Raw genomic sequence first — 6,572 nt, 5'->3', positions numbered from 1 at the left:
AGCTCATTCAAGGACCCCATAGCAAGGCATGGAAAAAGTGGATTTTCAGCACCAATTAGGGTTTTACTCGGGCACCGAAGGACCTATCGAGCCGAAACTCGGGATTCGGGGTCGCCTCACATAGGCCTTCACATAATGTCTGACCTGGACCCGCAGCTAGAACGTAACTATGTGTTTTACGTTTTTATTATGTTTTAAACTAAAGGCGCTGTGAATTATGGGCCTGCTCTGACATATATGATAGTTGGCTTCTAAATGAGTTGGAAAAAGTGGGTTTGGTGTCAATTGGTATCAGTTTGGTGTCAAAATGACATCTAATTGACTGATGGACACTGACTTGCTAGTTGACTTTTGTACATTAGCAATATGTTTAAACGGAGAGGGACCATCACCAAAAGTGACATTCTGAAATCAACCCTAACGAGCCATGGAGATGAACCAGAATCACTGCCCAGCTATCCCGAGTTCATCGGGCCAGTCAATTTCACATTCCTGCAGGATTTTTATAGCATGACAAATTCGTGATGGTACCTGCCCATTGAACCATATTGCAAATGCACAGTGACTTTGCAAAAGTGAGAAAACATAAACAAATGGACATGATGAAATCAACACAACGAGTGATGGAAATGTACAACTATCACTGCTCAGCCATCCTGTGTTCATCAGACCAGTCAATTTTGCATTTTTGAGCATGTCAAATTTCATATGGTAAATGCACATTGAAACATATTGCAAATGCGCGCGCACTTGCAATATGATTCTATAGTGTAAAAACATCACCTAATGGACATGATGAAATCAACACAACGAGTGATGGAAATGTACAACTATCACTGCTCGGCCATCCTGTGTCCATCAGACCAGTCAATTTTGCATTTTTGAGCATGTCAAATTTCATATGGTAAATGCACATTGAAACATATTGCAAATGCGCGCGCACTTGCAATATGATTCTATAGTGTAAAAACATCACCTAATGGACATGATGAAATCAACACAACGAGTGATGGAAATGTACAACTATCACTGCCCGGCCATCCTGTGTTCCCATAGCGAGCATTAATATCAGAATGACCGGTAAATGCATTTACAACCATATTTTAATTTTTGGGTTACCAGTTGCACAACAATGCACGTGCATTTGCAATATGATTCTATAGTGAAAAAACATCACCTAATGGACATGATGAAATCAACACAACAAGTGATGGAAATGTACAACTATCACTGCTCGGCCATCCTGTGTTCATCAGACCAGTCAATTTCACATTCCTGCAGGATTTTTATAGCATGACAAATTCGTGATGGTACCTGCCCATTGAACCATATTGCAAATGCACAGTGACTTTGCAAAAGTGAAAAACATAAACAAATGGACATGATGAAATCAACACAACAGGTGATGGAAATGTACAACTATCACTGCTCAGCCATCCTGTGTTCATCAGACCAGTCAATTTTGCATTTTTGAGCATGTCAAATTTCATATGGTAAATGCACATTGAAACATATTGCAAATGCGCGCACTTGCAATATGATTCTATAGTGAAAAACATCACCTAATGGACATGATGAAATCAACACAACGAGTGATGGAAATGTACAACTATCACTGCTCGGCCATCCTGTGTCCATCAGACCAGTCAATTTTGCATTTTTGAGCATGTCAAATTTCATATGGTAAATGCACATTGAAACATATTGCAAATGCGCGCGCACTTGCAATATGATTCTATAGTGTAAAAACATCACCTAATGGACATGATGAAATCAACACAACGAGTGATGGAAATGTACAACTATCACTGCCCGGCCATCCTGTGTTCCCATAGCGAGCATTAATATCAGAATGACCGGTAAATGCATTTACAACCATATTTTAATTTTTGGGTTACCAGTTGCACAACAATGCACGTGCATTTGCAATATGATTCTATAGTGAAAAAACATCACCTAATGGACATGATGAAATCAACACAACAAGTGATGGAAATGTACAACTATCACTGCTCGGCCATCCTGTGTTCATCAGACCAGTCAATTTCACATTCCTGCAGGATTTTATAGCATGACAAATTCGTGATGGTACCTGCCCATTGAACCATATTGCAAATGCACAGTGACTTTGCAAAAGTGAGAAAACATAAACAAATGGACATGATGAAATCAACACAACAGGTGATGGAAATGTACAACTATCACTGCTCAGCCATCCTGTGTTCATCAGACCAGTCAATTTTGCATTTTTGAGCATGTCAAATTTCATATGGTAAATGCACATTGAAACATATTGCAAATGCGCGCGCACTTGCAATATGATTCTATAGTGAAAAACATCACCTAATGGACATGATGAAATCAACACAACGAGTGATGGAAATGTACAACTATCACTGCTCGGCCATCCTGTGTCCATCAGACCAGTCAATTTTGCATTTTTGAGCATGTCAAATTTCATATGGTAAATGCACATTGAAACATATTGCAAATGCGCGCGCACTTGCAATATGATTCTATAGTGTAAAAACATCACCTAATGGACATGATGAAATCAACACAACGAGTGATGGAAATGTACAACTATCACTGCTCGGCCATCCTGTGTTCCATCAGACCAGCATTAATATCAGAATTTTTGGTAGCATTTACAACCATATTTTTATTTTTAAGTTACCAGTTGCACAACAATGCAAATGCATTTGCAATATGATTCTATAGTGAAAAACATCACCTAATGGACATGATGAAATCAACACAACAAGTGATGGAAATGTACAACTATCACTGCTCGGCCATCCTGTGTCCATCAGACCAGTCAATTTTGCATTTTTGAGCATTTCAAATTTCATATGGTAAATGCACATTGAAACATATTGCAAATGCGCGCGCACTTGCAATATGATTCTATAGTGAAAAAACATCACCTAATGGAATGATGATGAAATCAACACAACGAGTGATGGAAATGTACAACTATCACTGCTCGGCCATCCTGTGTCCATCAGACCAGTCAATTTTGCATTTTTGAGCATTTCAAATTTCATATGGTAAATGCACATTGAAACATATTGCAAATGCGCGCGCACTTGCAATATGATTCTATAGTGTAAAAACATCACCTAATGGACATGATGAAATCAACACAACGAGTGATGGAAATGTACAACTATCACTGCCCGGCCATCCTGTGTTCCCATAGCGAGCATTAATATCAGAATGACCGGTAAATGCATTTACAACCATATTTTTATTTTTGGGTTACCAGTTGCACAACAATGCACGTGCATTTGCAATATGATTCTATAGTGTAAAACATCACCTAACGGAGATGATGAAATCAACACAACGAGTGATGGAAATGTACAACTATCACTGCTCGGCCATCCTGTGTTCATCAGACCAGTCAATTTTGCATTTTTGAGCAAGGTCAAATTTCATATGGTAAATGCACATTGAAACATATTGCAAATGCACGTGCACTTGCAATATGATTATATAGTGAAAAACATCACAAAATGGACATGATGAAGTCAACACAACGAGTGATGGAAAGGAACAACTATCACTGCCCGGCCATCCCGAGTTCATCAGGCCAGTCAATTTTGCATTTCTGCAGGATTTTTGAGCATGTCAAATTTCTTACGTCATTTGGCCCACAAAAAAAAATCCTTATGCACAATTTAAAAAATATATAAAAAAATATGATAATAAAATTGGACAAAAGTATATTCATACAGTTCTTACACATGTGTAATTGACAAAAAAATTGAAAGAATTTCAAAAACGGTCCAGAAAGCACTTTTTTAAGGGTGTGTGAAGTTTTTACAAAATTTTGACATTTTTGACTTTTGACTTTTGACTTCCTATGAAATCATATTGGAATTGGACAAAACATATTCCTTATGCGCATGTAAAAAAAAAAAAAAAAATTATGATAATAAAATTGGACAAAAGTATATTCATACAGTTCTTACACATGTGTAATTGACAAAAATCGAAAGAATTTCGAAAACGGTCCAGAAAGCACTTTTTATGGGTGTGTGAAGTTTTTTACAAAATTTTGACATTTTTAACTTTTGACTTTTGACTTCCTATGAAATCATATTGGAATTGACAAAACATATTCCTTATGCGCATATAAAAAAATTAAAAAAATTATGATAATAAAATTGGACAAAAAGTATATTCATACAGTTCTTACACATGTGTAATTGACAAAAAATCAAAGAATTTCGAAAAACGGTCCAGAAAGCACTTTTTTAAGGGGTGATAAGTTTTTGAAAAAAGTTCATTTTTTCAAAATTTTACTTTTGGACATTGATTTGGGTTACATATCCAATATGAAAAACCCCGGTGGAGCGCATTTGCCCCCTGTTGAATTTTTAAAGTGTTACAACTGGCAATTACCATATGGCATTTGCAATACACTTTGGATGAATCAACGCCGAATTGGGTGGTATTGGCCAATGTGTATATGGTTTGTCCGATGCCAATGACATGCCATTCATTTTTGTCCAATACAGGGGGTATTCCTTACATAGATGACCTGGCCTCCACAATCCCCGACGCCATCCCATCTGGTTTGGGCTTAGTGGGACTATCATTTGTTTTTCAACAGGACAATGACCCAACACGCCTCCAGGCTGTGCTGGAGTGCTGCATCAGATGACCTGGCCTCTACAATCACCTGACCTCAACCAAATTGAGATGGTTTGGGATGAGTTGGACAGCAGAGTAAAGGAAAAGCAGCCAACAAGTGCCCAGCATGTGGGAACTCCTTCAAGACTGTTGGAAAAGTATTCCAGGTGAAGCTGGTTGAGAGGGATCCAAAGACTGTCAAAGGGTGGCTACTTTGACAAATCTATCAAAAATATATTTTGATTTGTTTTAACACTTTTGGTTATGATTACATGTGCATGATTACATGTGTTATTTCATAGTGTGTCTTCACCATTAATCTACCATGTAGAAAATGGTAAAAACATAGAAAACCTCTTGAATGAGTAGGTTCATCCAAACGTTTGAATGGTACTCTATACACACACGAAAATATACAATGCTAGAAAGAGATTGCTCAGCAGACGAAGGACCTCGGTTGGCTGTCTGGGAAGACCATAAAATTGTCTAATGTCACATTTTCCCAAGTATTCAGACCCTTTGCTCAGTACCTTGTTGAAGCACATTTGGCAGCGATTACAGCTTCAAATCTTCTTGGGTATGACGCTATAAGCTTGGGTCCTTGGTCACCTCCCTGACCAAGGACCTTCTGACCCGATTGCTCAGTTTGGCCGGGCGGCCAGCTCTAGGAAAGGTCTTGGTTGCTCCAAACTTCTTCCATTTAAGAATGATGGTGGCCACTGTGTTCTTGGGGACCTTCAAAGCTGCAGACATTTTTTGTGTCCTTCCCCAGATCTGTGCCTCGACAACATTCCTGTCTCGGAGCTCTACGAACAATTCCTGCGACCTCATGGCTTGGTTTTTGCTCTGACATGCACTGTCAACTGTGGGACCTTATATAGACAGTTGTGCGCATTTTGAAATCGGGTACAATCAATTGAATTTAACACAGGTGGACTCCAATCATGTAAAAATATCTCAAGGATGATCAATGGAAACAGGATGCACCTCATCTCAATTTCCAGTCTCATAGCAACGGGTCTGAATATTTATGTAAACGGTATCCGTTTTTACCTTTAATACATTTGAAAACACTTTGTTTTTTAAAAATGTTTTACAGTTTGCCATTATGGTAGTGTGTATACTGATGGAGGGAAAAAACTAAATGTAATCAATTTTAGAATAAGGCTGTAATGTAACAGAATGAGGAAGGGGTCTGAATACTTTCAGAATGCTCTGTATAAACTCCTTCAAAATACACAAGCCAACCGCTGTCTGTCAAGCCTTGTTCGTATCACCATGTTTTTGTTAAGGGTGATCGTTTTATTTTACATTTCTTTCTTTAATTGAACAATACAAAAAAATAACACTTATTTAGTTAACCTTCTTAGCTACGAGTTCACGCTTTTGTCTAGGACAGTGAATAAGTAAGGGCTATGCATCCTGAATAAACAAAAGCACCAATAAGCAGCGGGGTGTGCCGACACCTGCTGTTCAGGAATTCACCATATACCTCTACGTATTGCGCCACAAGAGCTCTCATAAGTTAGCGGTTCATTACTTATCCAAAACCTATGAATATTACACTGTTACTCAATACAAAAAGTCTCTGCTCTGCTCTCTCGCTCTCTCTCTCTCTCTCTCTCTCTCTCTCTCTCTCTCTCTCTCTCTCTCTCTCTCTCTCTCTCTCTCTCTCTCTCTCTCTCGCTCTCTCTCTCTCTCTCTCTCTCTCTCTCTCTCAAACACTTACACTGGTTTTAATAACACAGCATATTAATTTAAGAAGCGAGAAGCGCTACACCCTGGGGGAGAAAGGCTGTACGACAGAATAAGTTGCATTATGCATGCTGGACGTTACGTCATGACACGTCACAATTTAACGTACAGCGTCAGAGTGGTCAGTATTGTCTACTTTCCCCCCAATACTCATCGGGCTATTACCATGTCAATCA

The 6,572-nt window shown here is 38.6% G+C and overlaps 1 long non-coding RNA gene across 2 annotated transcripts; it reads right to left on the bottom strand.

The window, feature by feature from the left end:
- Nucleotides 1–962: 962 nt before the first annotated feature.
- Nucleotides 963–3,175, bottom strand: LOC127918740 (uncharacterized). 2 transcript variants are annotated; one of them, XR_008100722.1, is made up of 3 exons: nucleotides 3,123–3,175; nucleotides 2,735–2,927; nucleotides 963–1,177 (listed from the first exon to the last, which is right to left on the bottom strand). It is a non-coding gene; the product is annotated as an uncharacterized LOC127918740 (long non-coding RNA). The 2 variants fall into 2 exon arrangements; XR_008100721.1 differs by lacking the exon at nucleotides 963–1,177 and adding an exon at nucleotides 1,762–1,956.
- Between the last annotated feature and the right edge of the window lie 3,397 nt (nucleotides 3,176–6,572).

Source organism: Oncorhynchus keta, unplaced genomic scaffold (assembly GCF_023373465.1).
Source record: "Oncorhynchus keta strain PuntledgeMale-10-30-2019 unplaced genomic scaffold, Oket_V2 Un_contig_1475_pilon_pilon, whole genome shotgun sequence".
Classification (NCBI taxonomy): Eukaryota; Metazoa; Chordata; class Actinopteri; order Salmoniformes; family Salmonidae; genus Oncorhynchus; species Oncorhynchus keta.
The sequence above is the reverse complement of the archived record's forward strand: the minus strand, read 5'-3'. Positions and strand labels throughout refer to the sequence as shown.